The 27,169-nt window shown below is 44.9% G+C and overlaps 1 protein-coding gene across 14 annotated transcripts in view; it reads right to left on the reverse strand.

Moving 5' to 3' along the window:
* The window catches only part of MAPK10 (mitogen-activated protein kinase 10), a 335,464-nt gene that overhangs the window by 186,359 nt on the left and 121,936 nt on the right, over nucleotides 1-27,169 (reverse strand). The window contains exon 3 of one of the 14 annotated variants that reach the window (XM_053253752.1): nucleotides 11,435-11,553. The exons of the other annotated variants lie outside the window; for them this stretch is intronic. The gene's annotated coding sequence lies outside the window, so the exon portion shown is untranslated. The remainder of the gene's footprint in view (nucleotides 1-11,434; nucleotides 11,554-27,169) is intronic. 14 annotated transcript variants of the gene reach the window in all.

Below are 27,169 nucleotides of genomic sequence, written 5' to 3' on the forward strand. Positions count from 1 at the left end.
TTCTCAAGTGATTCTGTATTGGGAAAGTGATGTTTCATCACAATAGAGCTCAGTTTTATTGTCGAAACATAAAGTGAAGGAATGGCTGTTCCCAAACAACATTCAAGTGGATATTGGTACATTAAGTACTGAGCTGGAACTTGCCATGCTTCTGGGGAATCATTGTGGGAAACCCAGGGTATTCTTTCCCCTCTCTGTAATTATGGGGAAGTCTGGCATTTAAACTCACAAGCACCACAGTCATTCTCAGCACCAAGGGTGTTTGTTTATTTGTTTGTTTGTTTTTTGGGGGGTTGGGCATTGAAACATATTCATTTCAAAAGTTGAAGAATGATGACCTATCCATAATGCCGCTTGAGAAAGTGGTTCATTATGCAGTGAGCTGGAACTTGCCATGCTTCTCAGGAATAATTGTGAAAAACCCAGGGTATTTTGTCAAAAGGCATTATGGACGGATCATCATTCTTCAGCTTTGGAAATTTCAATGCCCTCCCTCCCGCAAAAAAAAAACCCTTGGAGCTGAGAATGACTGGGGTGCATGGGCGCGGCCCTGTTTGGAAAGGAGATCAGCCCGCACTGCATTGGGCAGTGTGGGCCGGAGCGACACTCCCTGCCTTAAAGGCAGGGAGAGCCATTCTGGCCATGCTGTCAATGCAGCACGGGCCGAGCCCCGTTTGGGAGGGAGATCAATTGGCCTGGCTGCGTTGGCAGTGAGACCAGGAGTGGCTCTCCCTGCCTTTAAGGCAGGGAGAGTCACTCCAGCGGCGCTGCCAATGCAGCGCGGGCCGATTTTGGCTCCAAGCAGGGCCGCACGGCCCCATTTGGGACCAAAATAATGCCCCCCGCTTCTGAAGTCAGACTTGGGGGGCATGTCTGGGGCCACACTCATGGCCCCTTATTGGTGGTGGCCCTGGTTCTTTGAACCTGTTTGCCCAATGGTGGCTCCGCCCCTGACCAAAATGACCTCCTACCTGCTGCATTTTAGGCTCCAGTCTTTGCAGCTCAAGCCACTGACTTCAGGATCTCTAAACTAGAGAACACAGGCCTGGATTTGGGTACAGTCACCAATAGGAGCAGTCTGCCTTCCCAACCCTAACTGGAGATGCCAGGGATTGAACCTCGGACTTTCTCCATGCAAAGCAGCTGCTCTACCCTGAGCTACAGCCTTGCTTTGCAGCAGTGATCTTCAGTGTTTGCCAAGATGGGGGCACTTTGGCAAAAATAAAACCTGCCGTGTGTGAGCCGTTTCCCACTGTGCTGACCTCTGCACAGTTCTGCACTGTTGTCAGTGCGGAACACTGAGAAAACGCTGCCGCTTTGCTTTAACAATAGTGTAGTGTTGTATCTGCACTGATGCTAGGCATGACTAATGCTAACCAGGATTGTTGTATACAGAATTTGAAATCAGAGGACTGAAGGCAATCCTGGTTAGTATTAATTATGGGCAGAACCAATGCAAACATGCTAGAACATGGTTAAATCAAACTATGGAAGGGAGGAGGGAATTCACATTGGAGAAGGGAGGAAGAGGGGACACAATAACCTTCAGGCGGATCTCAATTGCATAATCATGGTTAAGGAGATCAGGAACATGGTGGCTGTAAGGGGCCACAATCTGGCTCTCTCCAAGATCTCATCAGCTGTTTGTCTGGCTTGAGCACTGCTGACTGCAATCAATTCCTGGAAGGCAGGATGACTTACCAGTGCTGCAAAATCGCAAAGGTTATCCATCACTGCTGTTCACCTTGAGAGCCAGCAATATATAGCAAAGCTTATACCATGCAAATGGTATAAGCTTTGGGTGGGGGTTGTGCTCATCAAGGAAGCTGCTATCAAGGATGCTGTTGTGTGTGTTACAAGCATGTTTGAAGGCTATTTACCAAATACGAACAAATACCCTGAGAGCCTGATATGGCTGTCCCTTAACATTTATAGATAGCATTTCAAGCCATTATGGGACCTGCGTGTAACACAAATCAATTTAAATCCCATTTCTCTAGTTCCACTGGCTAGAGGTTTCTTCACTGAGGGAATGTAGATCGACTCCTTCCCTCCCTTTAAAAGTGACATTATGATCTATAAGAATGTTTAGTAGATGTCACAGCAGCTGCATCAAGCACTGTGAGAAAGATGCTTATTGTTTTTTTTAAAAGAAGATTGGAAAGGGACTGGAATTTTTTCCTATACCAACTTCTAGGATCCAAAAGGAGAACTTTGCAGGATAAATTCTGTATCCGAAGCTATTTAAATTATGGATAAATTTAGACATCACACTAAATTTAAGGAAACTCAATTATGATTTGGTGAGGTGTCTGAAGTTTGTTTAGGAGTGCTTGACAAACCAGAATCAGAAACTATACTTTAATGTGGGTTTATAAATTATGGTTCATGCTAATTAGACTTTAGGGTGGTGTCTTAATTGATAAACTATAGCTACAACTGTTGCTCCACCTCTAGAGGCCACCACATCTAGATCCTGGGGAGCGGTGAGCAGACAGAAAATGAAGACAGAAAAGCAGCTCAAATGGTTTAGGTTCTAACCTTTAACTAGCACAAACCATGAACTAATATGTGCATCAAACGCTTCCACTGTTTTTCCTTTTGTCAGCAAAGCCAGTTAGAGGAGGCAAATTCTACACATGTCAAAGGAGACAAAAACTATTCCCAACCCTTCATTAAAGGCCAGCAATGCATGCATCAAACAAACACCTCATTTACTGCCAGCTACAGTGCAAACCTACACATGCTCGGCTACCAATGACACACTTGAACATACTGTGACTGTTGGAGATGTGACTCCATAGGCATCGACTCTTAACACCAATAATTCCCACTGACATTAGGGGCATAAGGAGTGGAGATAGAGCGTGTAGGGCTGCCCCCTAGTTCTCATTTATTCCTTGCATCTCTGCTCTAAGTCTCTTGCTACTGGCAGAGTCAGAGGGGTAACTATAAATGAGCGGATGCGTTCAAAGAACCCGGGGGGCCCAGCTCCTGAGGGCCCCCCAGCTCCACCTCTCCCTATTTTCTTCATTATATCCCTCACTCCGAGGGACCACCAGGGAGAGGGATGAACACGGGCCCCCTCTCCCCTAGCTATGCCCTGGGTGGAGCGATACTTTTAGGACACTCCTCTCTCTCCCTCTCTCTCTCTCCATCTCTCTCTCCTTCTTCCTTCCAACATGAGGTAGCTAGTACAGGGTGCAGGCTTTTCTATCTAAGTTTTGTCTTAAAATAAACCTTTACTTGTTTCTATACCTTGAACAATTGTCTCCAGATATCATCTATGTGCAGAGGTACACCTAGGTAATTTTGGAGCCTGGACCTAAAGGCCTTTGGAGGCCCCACCCACTGCAAGTTAAGCATCGTTTTTTTAACACGTAGGCTCTTGAAGGCACAAACTACACCACCCAGGACAGACTAAAGAGGATTTGGAAGTCCCCAGGGGTGTGGAGTCCCTGGACTTCAGCCCCGAAGTCAGGGGGTAGGAGTGCCTCCATCTATGTGCTCTGCTCTCATCAAACTGGGTTTCTCTGCTAAATATGGGGTTGATTCAAATTCTCTCCTACAGTGACCATTAAGGAAAATATTACTCTTATTAATTTTGTGTTCATGTTAATTAAAAAATGGGATGAAAGTCTTTCAGCCTAGTATACATTGTAGGAACAAATTAGAAGAGAAACTAAAAAGCTACCACTCTGAGGAGAGAGAGAGAGAGAGAGGACTCGCAATTACTGGGGCTCTGTGTATATGCTCATGCTTCTTAAAGCACTGGTGGCAACATGAGTGCATGGTGCATTTATTTACTGAAATAAGAGGAAAGACTTGGGCATAACAAGGGCCCTGATAGATCTATCTAGTCCAGTATCCTGTTTTTCAGAATGGCCAACTGGATACCTTTGGAAAGCACAGAAGTGGGATATGTAGGCAAATAGCCCCGCTCTCCCACTGTTGTTGTTTCCCAGCAATTGATATTCAGAGTCTGCAAGAGAAAAAATGACACAAGCACCAAAATCACTCTGACCTGACCAAGATTATTTTGGCTTTGTTTTCACCTAAAGAGGCGATGATCCGCAATCATAATCTTCCTGGGAGTAATGGCTTTCACAAATGGTTGGTCAGCACTTTTATAAGCCTTTGTTTTATCAGTGATAATAAAGTTCCCCACTTTGGTCTAAATTCCTGTTAGGAAGAAGGATTTTTATTTGCCCGGATATGATGGGCAGGTTAACAGTGCTGAGAAAGCGACCTTTGAGGCCACAACTTATTAAAATTGTAATAGGCAGACTAAAGAGAAGGGGGGAAATCTGCTTTTAGTGCACTACAGCCCATCAGAAGGGATTGAGAAATACTGCAGTGAGAGGCTTTCAAGTAAATCAGAACATACTAAATGTGTTCAGTTCAGAGTGGTTGTGCAATGGGATCTTTTTCCAATACAGTTCAGCAGATTTGTACAAAACATCTCCACATTCATGGTTTAAATATCACGTTCTTAAAATCAGCCTGCTTCCACATCCACTTGCTGAATTAAACAGCAGGAGCAAGTTCAGTGTCCATCAGATCCCCCATTCTGCAAAGTATTCTGTGACCAGAAGCTATTCCCCCTGCACACAACTCTACCTGAGACAAGATCAGGATCAGAGCTCCAACATGTGTATTACCTCCTCTATGGTGAAGAGATTCACAATGCATTTCATTTGTGCATGTAAAACACCAACACACGGCCGCAACCCCTGTGCCACAACAGCCATCAGTTTCTAAAACTGCTTTTGGGGGGCGGGTGGTAAAAAAAAACAAACCAACTTCATATGTGCAGAAGTTATTTGGAAAAGAGAGGATGACCAACACTCTCCACAAAGTTTCCCGATATCTGAGAAAACAAGGCAAAGATGCAGAAAATCCTGTGGAAACACGGCTTCATTTTGCACACTGCTAGGCCCATTAAAACAAGTAGTACTACTAAATGCATAATTTCAGTTCCAGTAAAAGTAGTTATAAATGTCTAAAGTCTACATTCTTGGTGGGGGGGATTAATTTTTAAAAGTCATCCCCTAGTTCACCTCCATTTGGTGTAAGTGGTTCTCTCCCCCGACCCTTTTCTTCCCAGCTTATATATTGGTTTCTTATTCGTTTTGCAACAATATAGAAGGTGTTAGAGCTAATTCACAGCCATCTGTCTTTGTTTTTTGGCTCACCCACTCCACCAAATCCTATTTACGTGCCTGAAGTAGACTTTTTGAAACAAGATAAGGGGGACGTTGCAGAATAGCCATGATATAATAGGGCATTTGACTGACTCACTACAAGTAGCAATAGCTGCATTTTGCATGTGTCTTCCAAAACCAGAAAGTATGTTGGTGTGGGGTAGCATGCCAAACGGGCGCTTTTGCTCATGTCGGACACACTTACTATAAACAAGGAACTGTCATGGGCCGATCTGTCATATGCATTTGATCTGTGCCCTCCCAGCCACAATTCCAAGCTTTTGTGATAAATATCTAAAAGCAAAAATCAGCCATGAGAGCTAGAAACCTGTTTTTAAATAAAAACTACCAGGTACTAGATTCCATGTTCACACAATGAATGAATGAACACCATTCCAGTTCCACACTGTCTTCCCCTTCCAAAGCAGCCTGTCCCTCTTGAATCATTTTTCCTTCTTTAACATTATGTTTTTTCCACTTCTCTACTTCAGCCAAGTCATTAAAAAATGCTGATCCTCCCTTGTTGATGCCCCCTCCAATAATCAAAACTGTCTTAAAAATATATCCCTGCTCTGACAGTGATGTAGTATCTCATTCATATGAAACTACAGTTTGATAGATATTCACAGCGACAGGCCAATGAAAGAATTACACTGGTCCCCCCATCCCCCACCCCATCAAAATCCAAGCAAGAAAATATATCACTAACAATGTAAGTGTCGAAAGGACATTGTACATCACAATGGTAACAAACATTCAGCAAGATCATCTCATACGCAAAAGACCAGTGAGCTGTGTGTAGACTCTCAAGGTGGTTCTCCATCAGTGTAGCTCAGCATCAGATATCACAGTGAACATATTTAGAATCAAAGGCCTAGGAGAAGGTTATAGAGTCCAGTCCAATGCAAGAAGGCAGCAGACTCCTTTGTGTATTGGACTACTAGAGATTTCAGATAGTAATCCAGAGCAAACTCAGTTTACCATATTAAAGCTCCAAGCAAAATAGACAGCAGAGGACAACTCCAGCAAGTGAGCCAGTCTAGACATCCCCGAAGGGAGGTGTGCAACTGCTTAGAAGCTTGTTAACAGGTATGTGGATACAGCACCAAAAAACATGGCGGCAGCAGCAGATATATTTGACATATTATAGAAGTTTGTTGCTTGCACATAATTTATAAAATGGGGTATGTGTGTGTTCTGAAATGGTTTAAGAATGGAAACTTTTAAAATAAAATATGGTTTAAAAGAAATGACAGTGATGATTCAAGAGTACTGCTTGTTAGGAACAGTTGTGAGATGGGTGGGCAGTCGTCTCTACCAAGCCCCCTTTAGATGAATTCCTCATAGTACTGTCATTTACAATACTAGAGATGTGGGGTTGGGAGGTCACAAAATTAAGAGCACCTGGATAGCTAATAAACTAGAAGTACAATTTGGAGATGCCCTTCATTTTAAGAGTTGTCACTTATTCCATAGCTTCATAACAATAAAATGCAATGGATTTCTTGCCACGTATACACACAGACTTCACAAGAACCCACAACTCCACAGCAGCCCTCAAAACAGATACTGCAGCATCTTTGACTGATTCTTGTGTATACAAGATACAGGGGTAACTGATGATCTGACCCACTATACTTTTTATTAACTTAGGTGAGGCCTGCACAACACATGACGCCCTTCAGTCAAATGCAGCCTGCCAGTCATATATTGGGGCCTGCCAGATGTTTAGCAACTAACTCCCCCGCCCCCTCCCGGGTTTGTGCCATCCCAGGCAGGCAGCAAAGACTGGGCATTAATTGTGCCCTTCGAAGTATTGCCACACAAGGGTAGTGAGTCAATTTGGTGCCTCACAAAGCTGTGATGACTAGTGGTCTTATATATTCAGAACTACAATACAGACTGTGGGCAGCAATTCTGGATGACACTTCAGGGCTACCAGTTCCTGGCCAATTTATCTATTTGTTGGGTGATAAGGGCCTGAGAAGAGGTAGCTTTTGACAGCAGCCAAGATCAAGGCCAGAGGCGGAAATAACTGAAAAGACTGGACCTGTGGCATAATATCGACTTGTGAAGATATTGATCTCTGTAATCTATATTTTGTGTTTACAAGGGAATGTGGTAGTATAATATGACTATCTTGTTTTATATGTACTGGTGTTATGTTTTACATGCACCCTATATCAATATTGCAATGATCTACAGTCAATACAATAAAATAAAGATATTATTAAGGGAACTCTCACAGAGAGGAGCATGTGAGTAGTGAGAAGAAAAGGTGTTTGTTGGACCTTTTCATGCTAATGGGTATTAAATGGTTGGATAGCAACAACAAGAAAGGCAATGCTAAGCTGGTGCCAAAATTACCTTATCTGTGACATCCTCAGTGTTCTTAGTTTTTATTTTGGGTGTCTACCCAAAGGGCAGGGTCAGCTCAAGAATTCTGGGGGTACTCTGGACAAGAGATTATCAGTTTATCAGAGATTAAGCAGTGGAGGGCAGATCACACAAAGCACACAGCCTTGCAATGTGCAACAATGCACCATTTTTGCTAGCTGATCCATTCCATTGGTGCTTCAGAATAGGTCAGTACTGCTACTCTGGCCTGATGTAATATAGCAGCACTGAGCCTAAATCTAGAGAGGGTGCACAGCAACAGCAGCAAGAGAGTGACAAGCAAAGATTAGGTGAACCCCGGCAGGCTTAAGAGATCTGAGTTGCCCTGAAGCCAAGTGCATGAACACCACCACCCCACTACAGTCTTAATAACTAAGATTAGATCAACACCGGGCTTCTGCATGTTTAGTAGCCACATGAGAAACATATATTTAGTAGGTAAGGCTTTTCCTACCGTTTATCTCCATGACAAAAAAGGAACACCAACTACATTTTCCATATTTGTGCATCTAAATCACAGGAGCTTTATCGTGGCCCAGACTGCCCTGCATAGTGACTCCGAATCTGACCCAAAGAAGGCAGGACCAGTTCTAGACCCAGTCCCAGGCCTTAGCTCCAGACCCCTGGAGCTGGAGTCCTGCAAAACATCACCTTCAGAGCCTGAGCCCCCGGAAGAGCTGTTTCTCACACACACTGTTGCATGCACTGGCAACAAGCTAGGCAGGATCAGACCAATCAGAGGAGTGCTGAGACTGCAGAAAGTTGCTCCTTTAAGGCTTCTACCCTTTGGGCAGGGAGGTATTAAAGAAACCTAGGAAACCTAGGAAGCTGCTTTCTACTGAGTCAGGTCCATCTAGCTCAGTACTGTCTACACAGACTGGCAGCAGCTTCTCCAAGGTTGCAGGCAGGAATCTCTCTCAGCCCTATCTTGGAGATGCCAGGGAGGGGACTTGGAACCTAGATGCTCTTCCCAGAGTGGCTCCACCCACTAAGGGGAATATCTTACAGTGCTCACATGTAGAGGCTCTTCTCATGAGCATCAGGAACCGGGCTAAGGGAGCCCAGCCCAGTTCCTGCTGCTTGTGTGCAGCAACAGGAGCCACACAGCTCCCGCTGGCGGCTCAGCAGCAAACCCACTTACGAAGCCCACCACTTAACCCGGGTTTCAGGCGTGATCGCTGCCCCAAACTGGGCTGAAGGATCATTTATTGCCGCAGCTCCACACTGCACTGCAGTGACTCAGGAGTAACTTCCTGACTGGGAGGCTACGACAAGCCTCCCAGCATCGGGAGGCTCCCCACTAAGGCACTGCACACTTGTGTGGTGCCTTATGGAACTTCGGGGGCCGGGAAGCTCCCAAACCCCACAGCTCCAACTGGCTCCATGATGGAGCCGGTAATCATCTGGGCAGCCAATCCAGTGGCCCAGAGAATGCTGCCTGGCCGTCTGTGGGGAGAGCAGGTCAAACCTGCTCTCCTCACAGATGCCATTTTGGCTCTACACACGGTGTGTAGAGCCTTGTAGTCTCACATTTCATATGCAACCAGGGTGGACGCTGCTTAGCAAAGGGGACAAGTCATGCTTGCAACCACAAGACCAGCTCTCCTCCTCCACAAGACTAGTCAGGGATGATAGGTATTATAGTCCAACATCTGCAGCAAGGCCGAAGTTGTACAGCCCTGCTTTAGCGCATCTCTCGTTGGTTTTGTTATGTAGCTCCGTAGGGATGTGCAAACAGGTTCAGAATCGAACTGGTTCAAAGTCAAACTGATTCATTTCAAAGGCTCAAGGTCGAGCCAAACCAACCCATTTGGGAGGTCAGCAAACATTTTTAGGTTTTAAAAAAATCTAATTTTAAAAACTTACCCCCTCCAGGGGGGTTTCTCCGAGGCAGTGGCGGGAATCCACGGAGGTTCCTCCTCCTCCCACTGGCTTCCCTGACTTCCAAAACTGGATTAATCCACCATTCTTTGGCCTGTTCTGGCCTTTCCCCCAGCGCAGAGGCCATTTTGGAGGTCGTGCCTGCGCAATGGGCCTCTGCGTGGCCTAGGCATGACCTCCATGGACACCCCTCCACTACCTTGGAGAATCACCACCACCCCTGAAGGGGGTAAGTTGTTGTTTTTTTAATTAAAACCTAGAAATGTTCACCAACCCCCGCCCCCCGGACCAGACTGAACTGGGGGTGGGTTCGAGGGGGTTCCAGACCGAACTGGCCCAGAACAGTTCAGACTCGAACCAGACCAAACCAGCCAGTTCTGTGCACACCCCTAACGCTCCAACCATGCCCCAGTGCATGGGCTCTGTAAATCTGAGCCCATTGCTGCTAGGAGAGGCCAACGTTTTCTTTTTTTACAGTGCCTCCTTAATTCTGAGGAAGATCTGTTCATGAAGCAAAACAAACTTCTAGCCCCAGACCATTGTCTGGAGAATAGCGTAAACCATATATGTATGTCTTATTGTTACCCAGAGCTTTCAATGCTCTCGCAATCAGGTTACTGATCAGATCTGCTTCTGCAGTGCTTAAAGGCATATGGCCTCCGCAGACCATTCAGTAGACCTGAAGACCCCATCCATGCCTCTGCACTACATAAGAAGATAAGAAGAGCTGGCTGGATCAGGCTCAAGGCCCATCTAGTCCATCATCCTGTTTCCCACAGTGGCCCACCAGATGCCTCTGCGAACCCCATGACCAAGTGATGAAGGCATGTGCCCTCTCCTGCTGTTGCTCTGCTGTAACTGGTATTCAGAGGCATTTTGCTTCTGAACTTGGAGGCAGCATAAAACCATCAAGCCTACTAGTCACTGATAGACCATGAATTAGTCTAAAGTAAAGTGTGCCGTCAAGTCGATTCTGACTCCTGGTGCCCACAGAGCCTGCGCAGTATGAGATGATGCCTTTTAGCACCTTCCTATATTGCTGCTGCCTGATATAGTACCAGTGGGGATTTGAACAGGCAACCTTCTGCTTGTTAGTCAAGCATTTCCCCACTGCGCCACTTAAGGTGGCCATGAATTTGTCTAACCACTTTTTAAAGCCACCCAAGCTGGTGCTTATCACCACATCCCACTGCAACAAATTCCTTAGATTAATTATGCACTGTTTGAAGGAATACTTTCCTTTTGTCTGTTCCACACTTCCTGGCAATCAGTTCCATGGGATGATTCCTGGTTCCAATGTTTTACGAAAAGGAGCAAAACTTACCACATCATGCATAGTTTTATAAACCTCTATCATGTCTCCCTCTTAGTTACCTTTTTTCTAAACTAAAAAGTCCCAACTCCTAGATGACTTAAGAGCAGCCACCAAAGTCTGAGTGGTGATGGCAAAGCAGTAGAGAGTGAGTAATGGCGTGATGGCCCTGCCCTTTAGACTATCTTAGGTGGATAAGCTTCTCTGCCACCAGAAATCCTCTTGACATGATAAATTGCAACTGACATACATTACACCCAGGTGGGCCAGTCCCAAGATTTGCTTTAGGTACACGTCACTCTATGCTCAGTCACCATTATGCATAGCTGTTGGGCCAGAGTGTAAATCATTAGTTTGTGATCCATCTTGGAAAGGTTTGGTCAACAAAAATGAAAATGGGTCTCTACTGAAACATTAACAAAACAGAGCTAATACTTCCATAGGCAAAAGCAGATGCCATCTAAATGAAGTTCCTGTCATTAGAAGTAATGAATGAGGGTGATCAAGGCCAGCCTGACTCCTCCGATTCTCAATCAGACCTTTCCATTAAACCAACCACAGAGACACATTTCCACACTCAGTGGTTTCATGACTAGCCTTGGCTGCACTTCAATGGAGATAAAAATAAAACGACTCACACACGATGCCAGTTCAGTGGGGAGGGCCACTTCCCATTGTTAAGAATGGTACAATTTCCGAAGCAGTGCTCTGCTCTTCAAAGGCGTGCAGCGTCAGCACAGCATAAAGCAGCTGCTGTTGCTGGTGGGAAGAAAGCAGAAATTGGAGAACGCTGTACAAAAGGCCATTAAAGCAGCAGAGAATGAAAGCTTGGCGGTCTGAAAGAACTCTTTCGTGACTTGCAAGGCATGGATTTTTGCATGCACAGATTTCCAAGCAGATCATATGCCATCAAACTGCTCTTCTGTACTTGCAGCTTTCATAATTAGAAAAACCAGTGAAACAAGATTTGTCATGTTGGATCAAAACAATAGTCCATCTAGCTTGGTATTCTGCTTACTGATAGTGGCCAGCCAGAGGAGTCAAAGGCATGATGGTGAAATCCATCTGCTGCTGCTGGTCCTCATCAAGGAGGTTTAGATGATGTTCCTCAGATTAGTATGTAGGGAATAAATGAGGAGAGGAGAGGAGAGGAGAGGAGAGGAGAGGAGAGGAGAGGAGAGGAGAGGAGAGGCAGCTAGGAAGTAGAGGAGGAGGCAGAAGTTAAAGCTGCTACTCCAGGAGAATAGAGTGCCATCTCCAACAGCCTGACTGGGTGGACGTTCCTTCCCTCAGGGGAGGTTCTAAGTGCCAGCAGTGACTGAGAGTTCTTCTAAGAGCATTCCCCGGTATGCAGACAGACTCAAACCCAGCACAACATCACTCCAGTGCTTGCTGCTATGAACCCTTTGAGACAAGGAACCATCTTATTAATTTATTATTTGTCTATGCAAACTATTTTGAGAACTTCCAGTAGCAGTAGTAATAGCCCAGCCTCTGGGTGGATGGAAGTGTGCTGGGGTTCTACATAGACTCCCCTCACCTGGAGCAAAAGGTCTGCGTACAAAGTCAAAGAATTGGCTCGCTGGAGTCCTGCGCTCCTGGTCACAAGAAGAAACCAGCAAAATACTCACAAGGAAAACTTGTGAGGGAAAGAGGTGGCTCTCTTATATTTAGCAGTAGCATTTTCAGACAGCAGGTTTGCTTTTTTACTGCGTGTTTACTCTGAGGCTTTACTGCAAGTTCAAATTTACCCCCCAAAACCTGATGAAAAAAGTGGATTTTTTTTTTAACCCTGGACTTAAATCGAGCTACATTCCAAAGTAAAATGGAAAACCCAAATTGTGTGCGGAGTGCTCCTCTGGGACTTTGGGGTAAATCTGGCCAATAAGTGAATGCATACCCTTCATTCAGGAGGAGAAGCAATCTAAAAGCCCCGTCCGGAAATGCTCCAGGAGAAGAACAACTGTCCCAATCCAGCCCAAGCATAGCATCTCTCCCAGTGGCTACTGCTAATGTCTCCTTTGTGTGTGAGGACTCTTTTTTTTTTTTTTAATTGTGAGCCAGCTTGGTACAGAAACCAGTTTCTCATACCTTTTGCTATGAAAACCACTTGGAGAATTTGTTTGTGACAAGCTCTAGATAAACATGTTTTAGTAATAATGGCTGACGTCCTAACTGAACCTGCACATTTGCACTCAAAGAAGGCATGTGCACTGTGGTAGCATATAACAGAGGTTTGAGCATGGGGGTAGTTCATCAATCAATCCTGCCCCAAAAAGCATTCTGAGCAGCACAAAATTATGTCCATGAGGGCCATGCAGCAATAAAAATGATTTCAGATTCCGCTTAAAGACCACCAGGGAAAGTGCTTTCATCTCCTCCTTTGGCTCAGAACTTTTGAAGATGTCATACAGTGGATTAAATATTTGCTTCTTGGGTCATGGTAAAAGCCTGCATTCCAGCATCACTTCTAAAACTCCAGTAAAAGGCATCACTCTTCCTATTGCCATTTCTTATGAGAGTAAGGATTTCTATGCCATACAGAGAGCACTCCACAGCCAAGTCATAATGTCCTCTGAGTTTGGCTATAAAATTATAGGAAGGTAGGCTGGCGTGAGACAAACCTATGCAACCACTAGGAACAATAAAGCATCTTGTGGAGCAGGTTATAAAATACCTATTAAGATTAAAGGATTGTACAAAATGTTTATGAGGTTCTTTACAATTCCAAAGAGTATGTTTATATATCAATAAATGCTGGGATTCAGAGAAAAGCCAACAGGAAACCACTTTTACTCTCCAGCAGTGGAAAAACCAGGACTTCTTTCTTCTGTCCATATTGTTGTACAGTGAGTAAGACTAAGGTATGAACAGGAAGTCCTTGATTCAAATCTCACCTCAATCATTGCATGATCCTCCTGCAAATTGATTTGCATGATCCCGGAGGAGGCTGGTAAGGGCAGTGCAAAGTACCTTTAAAAAGTCATTACTGGTGATACCTTCAGCACCCTGCAAGCCGCTGGGAGCAGCTGTTTTTGGTGATGGGGAAAATCCAGGGATTTTTATCAGAAGAGATTGGAATGGGAGAAGCAAAATTTGGATGGAACAGAACCTGAGAAATCTGTAGGACTCTGGTATGCAATGTTATTATGGACAGGTGCAGCCTGTAGGCTTTTGTTAACAGAGCAGCAAAAAAGAAGGGTTCCTGGAAGTGCCCAAAAGGTAAAGGTACAGTTGGGCCCTTAAGTCAGTGTCGGCTCCTGGCGACTGCAGAGCCATGTGGTGTTCTTTGGTAGAATACAGGAATGGTTTACCATTGCCTCCTCCCATGCAGTATGAGATGATGCCTTTCAGCACCTTCCTATATCGCTGCTGCCCGAAATTATTCTGGGAAACATACCAGCACCTTAATTGTCCATCCTGTCTGCATGTTTCAAGGGGAAGGAAGCAAGGCTGTGTACAGTGAAAGATCTGGTTGCAAAAAGAATATCCATAGTCCTATACCTTAAGACAGCATTAAGTGTTTGAGCTGCCTTAAGTCCTTTGGACAGGATAAGCATTTAAAGATGCCTTGACTCATTAAACTGTCATAATCTTTTAAGCCACTTTAAAGCCCAAACCTGCCAAGCATATCAAAACCTCTTGTGAAAGGAAGGCTGTACACTTTGGGGTGGAAATGCACAGCAGCCCATGAAGGAAAAAGGCAATGCTGAAGTAAATTAACACAATTCATGTTGAATGGGGAAATCCCAAACCGCACGTGGAGAGCTCCAAAAGGATCTCTGCAAATGGGCGATAGCCTGTAAGAAATCTCTGTGATGATTGCCTTGGCAAAGACTTCATCCCTAAATACTACATCAAGGAGCCAAATGTATGTAAACAAAAGGAGTTCCAGCAAATGGCAGGAAACAGGTGGAAAATCAGAAGAACTAGCAAACAGGAGAGTTCCTCCTGTTCTCTCTATACAGTATTCAGTGCATTTGCCATTAGAGGGCGACAAAGATCTTAATTCTTCCTGGATGTTTGATCTGTAAGATTACACTGTCATCTACTTATCCTGAAGGTCTGCCTCTAAATTTGATAAGGGCTGCCATTAAAGAGGAACTCTTCCAGCAACAGAATTGACATTGTTTCTACCTTAGATAATTGCATATTGCGAGATTTTGACTTTTTAATCCTAAGTATCATTTATGCTCACTTTCACTAGCTTATTATTAGTACCATCAAGATACAGGTTTCTCCAGCAACCTCCCAGCCAGCTCCTGGAGAATAGAGCACCGGCCCTTTAAATCTTGCATCTTCAAGCCTGCACTCTGGCCTGAAGTCTTGGTCTTTTGCTGGAACAACTTTGTTGTGAATGCACCCAGGCTGATTTGGTTTCTTGCTCTCTGGGTTCCCTGGAACCTGGCCTGTTTGACCTTGACTTAGCCTGTTCCTGCTCAACCAATTTCCTGGTCCTGTTCTGACTTTGGCCTCACCTGCTCCTGACAAATGGACTGATCCCCTGGTTCCAGACCTCTGGTATGTTGGATTTTGACTCTGCTTGCTTTATGGACCGACTTATTGGTTCTCTCTTTCTCTCTCTCTCTCTCTCTCACACACACACTCAACAGAAGCAAAAACAAAACACAAAAAAAGGCAAGCCCCTGCCCCAAAGAACTTACAACCTAAATTCTTACAATGAGGGAGGTGGCAAAAAGAGTGGCAAGGGACAAAGGTGAATGAATGCAATTACAGGAGGACCTCAATATCCACAGACTCTACATCCGCAGATTCACATATCTGTGGTTGGGTAATAGACACCAACCTCAGCATATGCGGAGAGGACATGCCGACCTCATGTATCTGCAGGTCGGGGACAGCTGGAAATTATCATGGAGATCATTTCTGTCCGCCATTTTGTGTTTTGAAGCCTCAAAATTGCTCCATTTTTAAAGGGACAGCAGCGATTTCTGGCTGATTTTCAGCCAATTTGGCAGCATGTGGGGGGACAGTGTCACTCAGGGGGAGCAGCTAAGATGGTAGGCAGATTCCCCCCCACATCCCCCCTTGCACCCCCCCATTCAATGTTTTAGCAAAGCTTTCCGGTGACTGGGAACCTAACCCTGAATTCCCCATTGCCCCAATGACTCGATATCCGTGGTTTCCTTATTTGCAGTTGTAGCATGGAATGGAACCCCCGCAAATATTGAGGTCCTAGGGAGTGTGGAAAGAAGTATTAAGCCAAGAGCTTCACTGAAAAGAGATTTAAAGCAATCACATCACATATAGGTATAACTTGGAGGGACTTCAAGGCCGAAGGGAAAACCAGGAATGATGGGAGAACAAGGGATGATGGGAACTGCCATTTAAGACAGCAGGAAAGATTTTGAGGTTGATGGTGGTAAAGGTGAAGGAGAAAAGTTCACGGCAACTCAGGGGTATAATGAACCATCATACATTGTCTCTTGTTTTAGCAGAATAGTATACATGAAATGAGTGAAGACAAATTGTGAGAGAGGTTGAAGGGGCTGGGGATGTGCTGTATGTATCTATGTTGAAACCTATGTATATGTACCCAGACACAACATGCACAACTGCTACACATGAATGCATGCACATGTGAACAAGCTTTTCCCCTGGGTAAACTATCATACATGAAGAACCCCTCAGCCCCCACAGAAATGGGGTTCAGCATGTTCAGCAAGTCTTCCCAGTTCTACTTCCTAGGCGCTCTCACTCATGATTGTGATAAAGTAACCTTCTTTCCTTGTTGTGGGGTGTTTTATACCCCTGCAGGATACAAAAAATCCAGCTGGTCAGAAGTGAGAGGCTACTGTTTGCCTCTTAATGGATAAAGATTTATCAAGCCTGGATGTACTGCATTTCCCTTAACTGGAATAAAAGGGCTGTGTCTGAAACCCTAGAACTGGCTTGGTGTCCTGCTTCCACATACACTAGAGGATGGATCACAACAATAAAAGCATATTCAGGCCAAGAATCAACAGGATACCTTTCATTATGCTCCAAGAACGACTAAAGGCCAAAGGATGCTGTTGCAGTGCGAAAGCTAAGCACTTGTTCAGTGCCTGGACTGAAGGCTGCTTCAGAACCCCATTCAAGCGTCTTTGACAGTAGGCCCTGAAGAACATAAAAAGCTGCCTTATATTGGGGCTATTCTCATGACTGGGTGGGTGGGGAGGAAGGGTTCAACCTACCTTCCCCCACACAATTGCTTTTAGCCCCTGCTGCGTGCAAGCCAGGCACCCACACAACCCGCATTGCTGGGAGCAAATGACTATCCACGCTGCCCCCAGCAGCACAGAGCAACAGAGTCCAGGACTCATTACCCTGGCCTCTGCGTATCCCACAGTGCACTGCGCACTGTGCATGTACGGGCACAGGGTACAGGCACTCTAGGCACACATCTCTGTGTCCATTCAAGCTGCAAACAGCTCACGCTGATACACGATCCAGGCATTTGTGCCCTTAACCTTGGCTAAGAGCCAGGCTTGACACTGGGTTTGCCGGGATCTGTGCAGATCCTGGAGGTTCTCATATCCAGGCTTGGCTGCCTAAGCCTAAGGTTTGCGTTTAGCTGCTTGTGAGAACAGCCTCATTGAGTCATGGGTCTATCTAGATCAATATTGTCTACACAGACCGGCAGCAGCTCTCCAAGGTTTCAAGCAAGTGTCCTTCCCAGCCCTACCTGGAGCTTTCCCAGAGAGCAGGCTTTACCGTGGTTTTTCCACAAGGCCTCACTGTGAATTCTAAGTTGCCAATAAAAACCAACCCCAAAAGTGGATTTTTTAAAAACCCCGGATCAATTGGGGTAATTTATATTACCTGCGAACTACACTCTAATGTGCAATGAAAAACCTGAATTGTGTGTGAAGTGCTCCCCGATAGCTTGCAGGGACTTCGAGGTAAATTTGGCTGATATGTGAACACACACCTCCATTCTGGAGGAGATGAGAACTAAAAGCTGGGTGTGAAGAACTTCCTGGAGATGCCAGGGATTGAACCTGGGACCTTCTGCATGCAAAGCAGATGCTCTGCCACTAACCTATAGCCCTATACCCTAATTCAGAGCTTTCAGCCTTTTTATACAAGTGTATCCCTTCTGTCTGAACCTTCAGGTCAGGCACGCCATAAAGATACACACGCACACACCCCTTACACAAATTTAAATGTTACATTTATTCCAGTCATTGGTTTACATCCAGACTCATGAGAACTCCCACTGAAATTAATAGGACAAGTAAATTTGTCAAACTAATTTCAAGAGCAAGGAGATGAGGAGAGTGGGAAACTGCTTAATACTCCTCCCCTGAGCAGGAGGCAAGGGAGATCCTCTACATCCTAACCACTAGTCAGAACAGGGGAGGGCTCTGAGTACCCCTTACAACTCTTACAAGTATCCCCTGGGGTTCGTGTACCCCCTGGTTAGGAACACAGAAATACAGGAAGCTGCCTTATACCAAGTCAGATCATTGGTCCATCTAGCTACGTATTGTCTACATAGACTGGCAGTGGCTTCTCCAAGGTTGCAAGTAGGAATCTCTCTGAGCCCTATCTTGGAGAAGCCATAGAGGGAACTTGGCTCTACCCAGAGCGGCTCCATCCCGAGGGGAATATCTTGCAGTGCTCACACATCAAGTCTCCCATTTATATGCAACCAGGGTGGACCCTGCTTAGCTAAGGGGACAAGTCATGCTTGCTACCACAAGACCAGCTCTCCTCATGGGAACCACTGCCCAAATGAACAAAAAAAGCCTTTATTGCACTGATCCTTCACTCACACCCCACCACGGTTTGACAACCACCCTTAAAAAAAAGAAAAGGAAAAGAAAGAATGCACCCACATAAGAGAAATCAGAATGAAAGAGAGTGATTGGAACACTGCTGGTGCGGAGCAAGGGCATTGCAGCTCCATGACATCAATCTTTGGCAGGCCATTAGAATTTGCAACATCACTTCACTTCATCAAACCATGCCTCTTCCTCAAAGACATATTGCTCCTCCTGTGCTCGTTTTCACTTGAGCTCTCTTTGCCCCCGTGTCTCTTAGACTTCGAATGAACCTGTCAAAACCTGTCAAATACACTCAGCGTACTTATATCTCACAATTATTGGAAAGGTGGTGGTACCCTAGGCAATCTTCGATCCAACACTCAACCAGCAGTGCAAAGCGATGTCATGGGAGATGGAGGGTCTGCTCTCCAGGCAAGATTGTGAAAAGTTTATTGGAAAATAGGAATGGTGGGAAAGTTCTCAGTGGCTGATTTGCATCTATGGAACTTGCTTCTCTTGGGAGCTCATCAGCACCCTAGCATAAGCATATTTCAGAAATAGTAAGGCAAGGACTCGGCGAGCAGAGTTAAGCAGGCAAAGTGGCCATTTTAAATTTTTATTATTATTATTATTATTATTATTATTATTATTATTATTATCGGTGGTGGTCCACATGTTCTGCAGCAGTATGATGGCAGAAGAAGGGCTGTGTGCTTGCAGGGAGGCTGGAAGGTAGCTGCAGCGAAGGCTTCTTCTGCAGCCGAGTGTGCACAGAGCGGAAAGATGGAAGCAATTTTCACTTCCTTCCCCTCCCTGCAAAAGCCCTTTTTGCTTCTAGTAATACATCCCTGAGGGTCATGCAGCTCTCAGGGACATATTTCTGGAAATGAAAACGCCTCTTGCAGGGAGGGTAAAAGCTCCTCCCTCTCTGTGCCTGCTCAGCTATGGAAGAAGCTTTCGCCACAGCTACACTCCACCAACCTCCCTGAGAGTGTGCAGCCCTTCTTCCAGTCACGTACATGCTGTGGAACATGTGGCCCCAAAATTATGATTATCATTATTAATTTAACATTTTACAAATTTCTTCAAAATGCAAAGAACGAGAAATGCTTAATCATTTATAGCTATATATCTTGCACAACTTGCATATCATTTCTTATTATTTTTGAGAGAGTATTCAGCTCCCTCTACTCCTGGGGGCAGAAAGCAAAGGGCTCTGGGTAGGACCAAAGCCCTTCCCCTGCCTCCTGAAAATCTCCCTTGCAGTGTGGCTTGTGAGCTTCCACCCAGCATCACCCAGACACATTCAACCTAGCCTTAAAACCTGGAAAGTCAGGATGCTGAATCCTGCACACAGTACAATGACCTCCGATATTTCACAAACAAAAACTGGGCCATGCTCATAGCACCCCAGTCCTCATACTGAGGGCCACTGCCTGAGGGGCCCCATGGGACATGCTGCCAAAGCCTCTACTCCACCTTCTGTAGGCTGCTTTTATCTATCCCACAACTGCTTGCCTTCCATTATTTATAAGCTACATTGGGTATTTGCACTTCTTAAAGATGTGCTAGAAAAAACATACCTGTCCCGACAATTGGTCATCAACAGTGTGAAACATACCTCAGCAGCAGCTGCAGTGTACGGAATGACTGGTTGTGTCCCCACTTTTAGTGCTCATGTGGCTGCATTGGCCCTGAAAATGAGATGCATTCGCTCCCCACACTAAATGTTCACTTGGCTGCATTCAGGGGTGCAGGTCCCCCAAAAGTATTTCAAGAGCCCACTGCCCTCATTTTACTGAACTCCCCCCGAAAGTATTTTTCTCCTGTCCAAAAGTGTCTTTCCTCTCCCCACAAATTTAAGTGAAGAGTTTCTCCTCAAGCTTTCCCTCTGACTGTGCTCCTGGCTGCATTGATAGTAAAGATGAGAGGCATCCACTCCCCACTCCTCCCCAGGTTTCTGTTCTAGAGACTCTGGGGCTGGGGGTGGGGACCCAAACTCTGAAGAATAACACCCACACTAAATAGGTTAACAAGCTACGCCCAAGAGGCACAAATCGGGCTTAAAACAAGGACAGTGCCTTGCTTGGGACAGGTACCAGAAAAGACGGGCTGTCCCTGGTAAATAGGAGTGTATGCAATACTGCATACCTTTAGTGTATAGATTTTATTCAAACTATGTCCAGAGCAGTGTGTATTCTGTGATCCAGTGACCGCAGTATTGCAACCACAGTCAATAATACATATCCATGTGTGTATATGCGTACTGGATCACAGAATACTCACTGCTCTGGACATAGCTTGAATAAAATCTATACACTAAAGGTATGCATATACACACATGGATATGTATTATTGACTGTGGTTGCAGACATAGCAACTACCATTATGCTGCCAACAGAAAGATACTTTTACTAAGGTGCTTTGGAAAAGTCTCATCTAGAAAGAACAGCATCATGCAGCCACTACATCATATCACATGTCCAGTGGTAAGTTAGCCACAAAAAGAGCAGAAAGAGAATGAAAGAGGAAAAAATAGCAACTAAATCACTTTTCCACATCCATAAATAGACGTCCTTCTCTGCCACACATATACTGTAACTGCAGAAGAGGGCATCTCAGAAGTTCGCTAGACACATATCTTGTTATGTAATAAAACTGTTCCAGGACAGAGTTCTGGCTGTAATTGGGGATCAAATCCCTGCATGTAGAAAATTGTGTCCCAGGGAGTTGTTCTCTGGCAGACACCTAATCTTCTACATGCAGGGATTTGTATTTTTTTTAATATGGAGAAACATTCAATCATTTAATCTTCAGTTGCAGCCTGAACTTAGGCAAACCTTCTCCCTGACATTTTTGCATAGCTTCCCCCTGCCCCATGGGGGAATTTTCAGTCATGCAGTCTTTTGCAATATCTGACACAAACATTAGCAGAGGAGCATTTGGGGGAGCAAATTTATGTCAACTCTTATAATTTTCACTTTTGCATCTTGCCCTCTCTCCAAAGAGATCAGTTCATTACATTTTCTCAGGCAGCCTCTCATCTAAGCAGAGAGCACGGCCTGGGTTATTTAGCTTCAGCAATGGAACTACATCAGATGCATTTAGATCAGGTAGGGTTCTCAGTCTTCGATTCCCAGATGTTGCTGGTCTATAACTTCCAGCCAGGGCCCATTGTGGGGAGGTGTAGTCCAGCATCTGGGAACCCAAAGCTTGAGAACCCTTTATTCTCTCACCTAATTGTTTTAAGGGAATGATAAGGTAGGAAGCTTCCGTAGTTGTCCTCATCCACATTTCTCCCCACATTCTGGAGTCTGGAATCACCTGGATGTTTCCCAGGCAAATTAAAAAGTTAGTAGCATGTAGCAGTATGTTTTCCTATACAGGAGGATCTCAATATTCATGGGGGTTCATTTCCCGGCTGCAACCGCAGATATGGAAACTGCGAATATGAGTGACACGGGGATATGGGATTGCAGGAGTTAGGTTACCGGTCATTGGGAAAATTGCTGAAAATTTCTGAAAATCAGCCAAATTGGGGGAGGAAAAGTGGGGAGATGCTCCCTACCATGCTTTGCTGCTCCCCCTGAGTTGCGCTGTACCCCAAAATACCCCCAATCAGCCAAAAATTGGCCGAAAATCACCATTCTTTTCTACAGAGCCATTTTGAGGCTCCAAAACACAAAATGGAGTTTTACTACCTCCAGGGTCATTTCTGGCCACCCCAACCTGTGGATACGGGTCAATGTGCCCCCCCCCCCGCGCATATGCTGAAGTTGGGTGTCTTTTACCCAACCGCGGATACGTGGATAATGAATGTGCGTATATTGAGGCCCTCCTTTAGTTGAACCAATGATTAGGAATCTTCCACTGTATTTCTGAGTTTGTCCAGGCTGCTGTGCATGCTTTCAGATCATTGGTGATTCTATTTCTTTCCATATATTATCAATGTGCATGTCTGTGCATTGATAAAACACTGCAAAGAGGCAGTCTCAATGCCATCATGCACAACATTGCATCAAGATTCTTTAGTGTGATGTTTCAGCCATGCACAAGAGTGCATGTGCACATCAGTAAAACACTGTCCAAAAATATTGATGCAATAATACACAGAATCACACTGAGATAGCATTTTTTGCTGTGGTTTATCAATGCACTCACCTGCATTGGTAAAACACAAATGGAAAAAGACACCAATGACCTGTAAGCTCTAGCAAATGATATAGGCACCAATTCTAGAACTAATTTTAGAAATTCTCCAAGTTAAATTCAGACAGAGTGGAACAAAGGACAAACTAAACCCATGGAAAAAAACAAAGGAATGGAATAGGGGAATTCTGTTATCCCTAACCATAAGCCAGGGGTCAGCAACCTATGGTACGTGTGCCAAATGTGGCATGTGAAATGATTTTCAGCGGTACTTGCATTGCTAGAAAGACCAGGTGCTACAATGTTCACTATTGGCCTCCCGCTGGTGTATCACTACTTGTTGTGGCAAGTGGTGGACATCCAAGATGGTAGGTAGAGGTCTCTGTGGCTGGGTGACCTCTCTGTCTTTCACACATACTCTAAAAAAATGCATGTCACTGATCACACCCCCAGCTGCCTGACTCATCTCTGAACTGGAAGCCCTGTGATGATCATCACCTCTCTTCTTCCTGGCGGTGTTCAAGGATGTTCTCAAGCCAGCATTAAGCATTGTCAGTTGGTCTTTCTCTCTATCCTTCAGCAAACATTTGTCCGCATATATGTGCTATAGAATTTGTTGCTTGTTTCACTTAGGAATATATTGGATAAGCAGGACACACTTGCACAGAGAGGCCCATTTATACTATAGAAGGTAGGGAGGTATTAATGAGAATTAAATAAGTACCTTGGAAGTGCTGTGCATAGATATAATTAAATATGGGGATTTAAGTGATATGGATGTCTTGTTTCCCACACTCAAGGACCTGGAGTAATGATTAGGGAATTAATGAATGACAAGCTCACTTCCCTGCAAGACTAATATTGATATTCCATTATCAGTTATTCAGGTAGATGTCAAAATATAAACTTCTTTGGTTTATGTTATCCATCTGCAATCGCTACTTGGCCCAAGAAGGAAAGCAAAGTGATGTTGGATTGGAAATACCCAGACTCAAGTGAAGCTGTGTTAAATTCCTGCTATGGAGGTGCCAGATTCCCAATATTATACATTGAAACCATTATCTTTAATCCAAGCGGTCTGAGGCCCTTTGTGCTTACTCAGTGCCGAAGTAAGTGCACTTTGTCCATGTACAATGTGAGTTACAGATTCTAAGCTAAGTTCTAGCAATGACATCATTTTTTTTTAAAAAAAAATTACATTACATTTTCATCTTTCTCCAAGGTGCCCAGAGTGGTGTACATGGTTATTTTTATCCTCACAACAACCCTGTGAAGTAGGTTAGGCTGAAAATTAAGTGACTGGGTGACAGAGTCACCCAGTGAGTTTCATGGCTGAATAGGGATTTGAACTCAGGTCTCTGCTGTCCACACTCTAACCATTACACTACAGCACACTCCCTTTTGAATAGGGAACAGAGCTGGTCTTGTGGTAGCAAGCATGAATTGTCCCCTTTGCTAAGAAGGGTCTGCCCTGGTTTGCATTTGAATGGAAGACTAAATGTGAGCACTGTAAGATATTCCCCTCAGGGGACAGGACCGCTCTGGGAAGAGCACCTGTGTGCTTGCCTGCAGAAGGTTCCAAGTTCTCTCTCTGGCATCTCCAAGATAGGGCTGTGAGACTTCTGCCTGTAACCTTGGAGAAGCTGCTGCCAGTCTGTGTAGACAATACTGAGCTAGTTGGACCAATAGTCTGTCTCAGTATAAGGCAGCTTCATATGTTCTTATGCTCCTAGCCCTGTCTCAAACTATGCCACAAAGTGCAGCTGATTTGTAGAATACGAAAACTCAAACCATGAAGCCTTCTTGTTATACAATTGGGATGCCCACATTTTGGAAAGGATTGCTTAGCAGCATTGCAACCCATTTGTATGGGGATGGCCCACTGCGCAATGAAGTGGCTTGCTCATGTTGACACTGTGTGATGGCCTCCATCAAGAGAGGGAGAAGTCAGCTTTGTACATTGACTTGGCATCTTGTTCCAGCAGCTGCTAATCTCTTCATACATCATGCCACTAACTTTGCAACCCATAAAGCTGATGCTCCATGCAGTGGTGTCATTGCAAATCCAGGTGCAGGTGCTCTCCATAATAGCCTCCATGGCCACGTCCACCTTGCCACCCAGAGAAGCCGAGAAGTACCACACTCCATCCCTGCACATCCCCCATCCATGTGCAAAGGAAGATAGAAGGGATACAAGGGATGGGGCAGAGGGATACGTTTGTCTTCACTGGGCAAGGACTCGGATTACCGGCTCACAACAACTGTGTAGTTTGAGGCAATATTGTTCTGCACTCCAGAAAGGCATCCCATGTGCCATTAAACATGTGCAAAGTATTCCTTCATATATATGTCCATCACTCCCGAGATGCCAGTGCTAGGAATTCTGCTACCCAGTTCTCAATAGCAGATGGAAAGTGAGATTTCCAAGTCTGGACAACTAGCCAGTTAGCAAGGAAGGCAGCACAAACTGCATGTGTCTTACTGAGGGTCCATTGTGCAGGATTGTAATCAAGCATGAGTGAGCAAATGAGAACTCACAAACTGCCAAGTGTGAGGCTAATAGTTTGACATCTTCCCAGAACTCACAAATTACCTGACAGCTCCAACACAAATGCAGTAGTTAGGTAGGTAGGTAGGTAGGTAGGTAGGTAGGTAGGTAGGTAGGTAGGTGTACTTGAAGTACTGCCAGCCACACCCCATCTTGAACCAGCACAGCCCTGAGGACTGGGGAGACTTACTTGCAAAAGTATTGCATTTAGTTATGGAGAATTTTTTTTAAAACCATTCGATATCAAAGAGAATTCTGTACCAGAAATTCTAGCCAACTCCTCAGTCAGGGCAACAGAACATGACAGCTTTCACAATGCATTGTTTTCCTTAAACATAAAAGCTATCTTTCTGCAGAGCTGCCAAAATATTTGGCACCGTCTCCAGTCTAGATTATAAAGGACGGGACCTCTAGAACAAAAGGTTCACCCAGAGCACAATCCTCTGTCAAACATAGTGTGTCCTCTTTTTACCAAAGCAAGGGCACGGTGGTTGGTTTTTTTTTTAAGCATAACTATTGAAATTACCCTTGCTATACATTTGGTTAAGGCCTACTGTTAAATTTGCTTTCTGTCTGGCTGGAATATTGATTGTACATTGATAGTGCTGCATTAATAATCATAATGACTATGGTAATGCACTCTAGATGGGGCTACCTCGGTGCATAGTCTGGAAGCTCCAGTTGGTGCAAAATGCAGCAGCCCTGGATTGGTCTAAGGGTTTTTGGCACCCTAAGCAAAGTAGGACTTTGGTCCCCCCCCACCCTCCGCAACCCCATGCAGTAGAGAGAGAAATAAGAAGTCTTCTATCCTCTTTCATCTTCCCAGGGGCCATAGCCTCACTGGGGCTGTGCCCCAATTATTTCTTTCTTTCTTTATTTATTTAATATACTGCCCACGCCGAAGACTCCGGGCGATGCACAAAAACATGCAAACAATGTAACATTAAAAATTACATTCTAAATTAAAAACTAAAGTAACTAACAAAAAACAAATAGGTAAACTACAGGGCAAAAGCCTGGCGAAAAAGAAATGTCTTCAATAGAGATTTGAAGATCAGTAAGGAAGGGACTAAATGAATCTGGGGTTCCAGAGAAGTGAGGCAGCAACCGAAAAGGCCCTTTCACGGGTCCGAGAGCTCTGAACCTCTCGGAAATCAGGGGCCGACAAGAGGGCCATCTGAGATTATCTAACCAGATGGGATGTAACTGGATGGGAGAGGCGGGTCTGTAGGCAGACAGGTGCCAAGCCCCGCAAGGCTTTGAAGGTCAGAACCAGGACCTTAAATTGAACTCGGAAGCGAATAGGCAACCAGTGTAATGACTGCAGGAGTGGTGTTACCTTGTCATATTTTCTGGCACCTATGAGTAAATGAGCCGCAGCATTCTGGACTCGTTGTAGCTTCCCAATCGTCCTCAAAGGTGACCCTAGATAGAGAGCGTTACAATAATCTAAGCCGGAGATAACAAGGGCATGGGTCACTGTCATTAATGCCTGCCAGTCAAGGTAAGGGCGTAATTGGCGAACCAGATGAAGCTGGGCAAAAGCACTTCTGGCCACAGCCTCCACCTGCTGTTCAAGCAGGAGGCACGAGTCCAAAAGGACCCCCAAATCCCAAACATGCTCCTTTGGGGGCAGCGCCACTCCATCTAAAACAACGTTCATATCCAGCTGTTGGCCGGTACAAGGGCTGAATAAAAGTAGTTCAGTCTTAGTGGGATTCAGTCTGAGCTTGTTTTGATTCATCCAGACCTTAACAGCTTCCAGGCATCGAGAAAGCACAGAAACAGCATCCCCAGAATGGTCTGGGATGGCGACATACAGCTGAGTATCATCAGCGTATTGATGAAATCTCACCCTAAACTGGGAAATGACCTGACCCAGCGGCTTCATATAGATGTTAAAAAG

This window comes from Hemicordylus capensis, chromosome 5 (genome assembly GCF_027244095.1).
Source record: "Hemicordylus capensis ecotype Gifberg chromosome 5, rHemCap1.1.pri, whole genome shotgun sequence".
NCBI lineage: Eukaryota > Metazoa > Chordata > Lepidosauria > Squamata > Cordylidae > Hemicordylus > Hemicordylus capensis.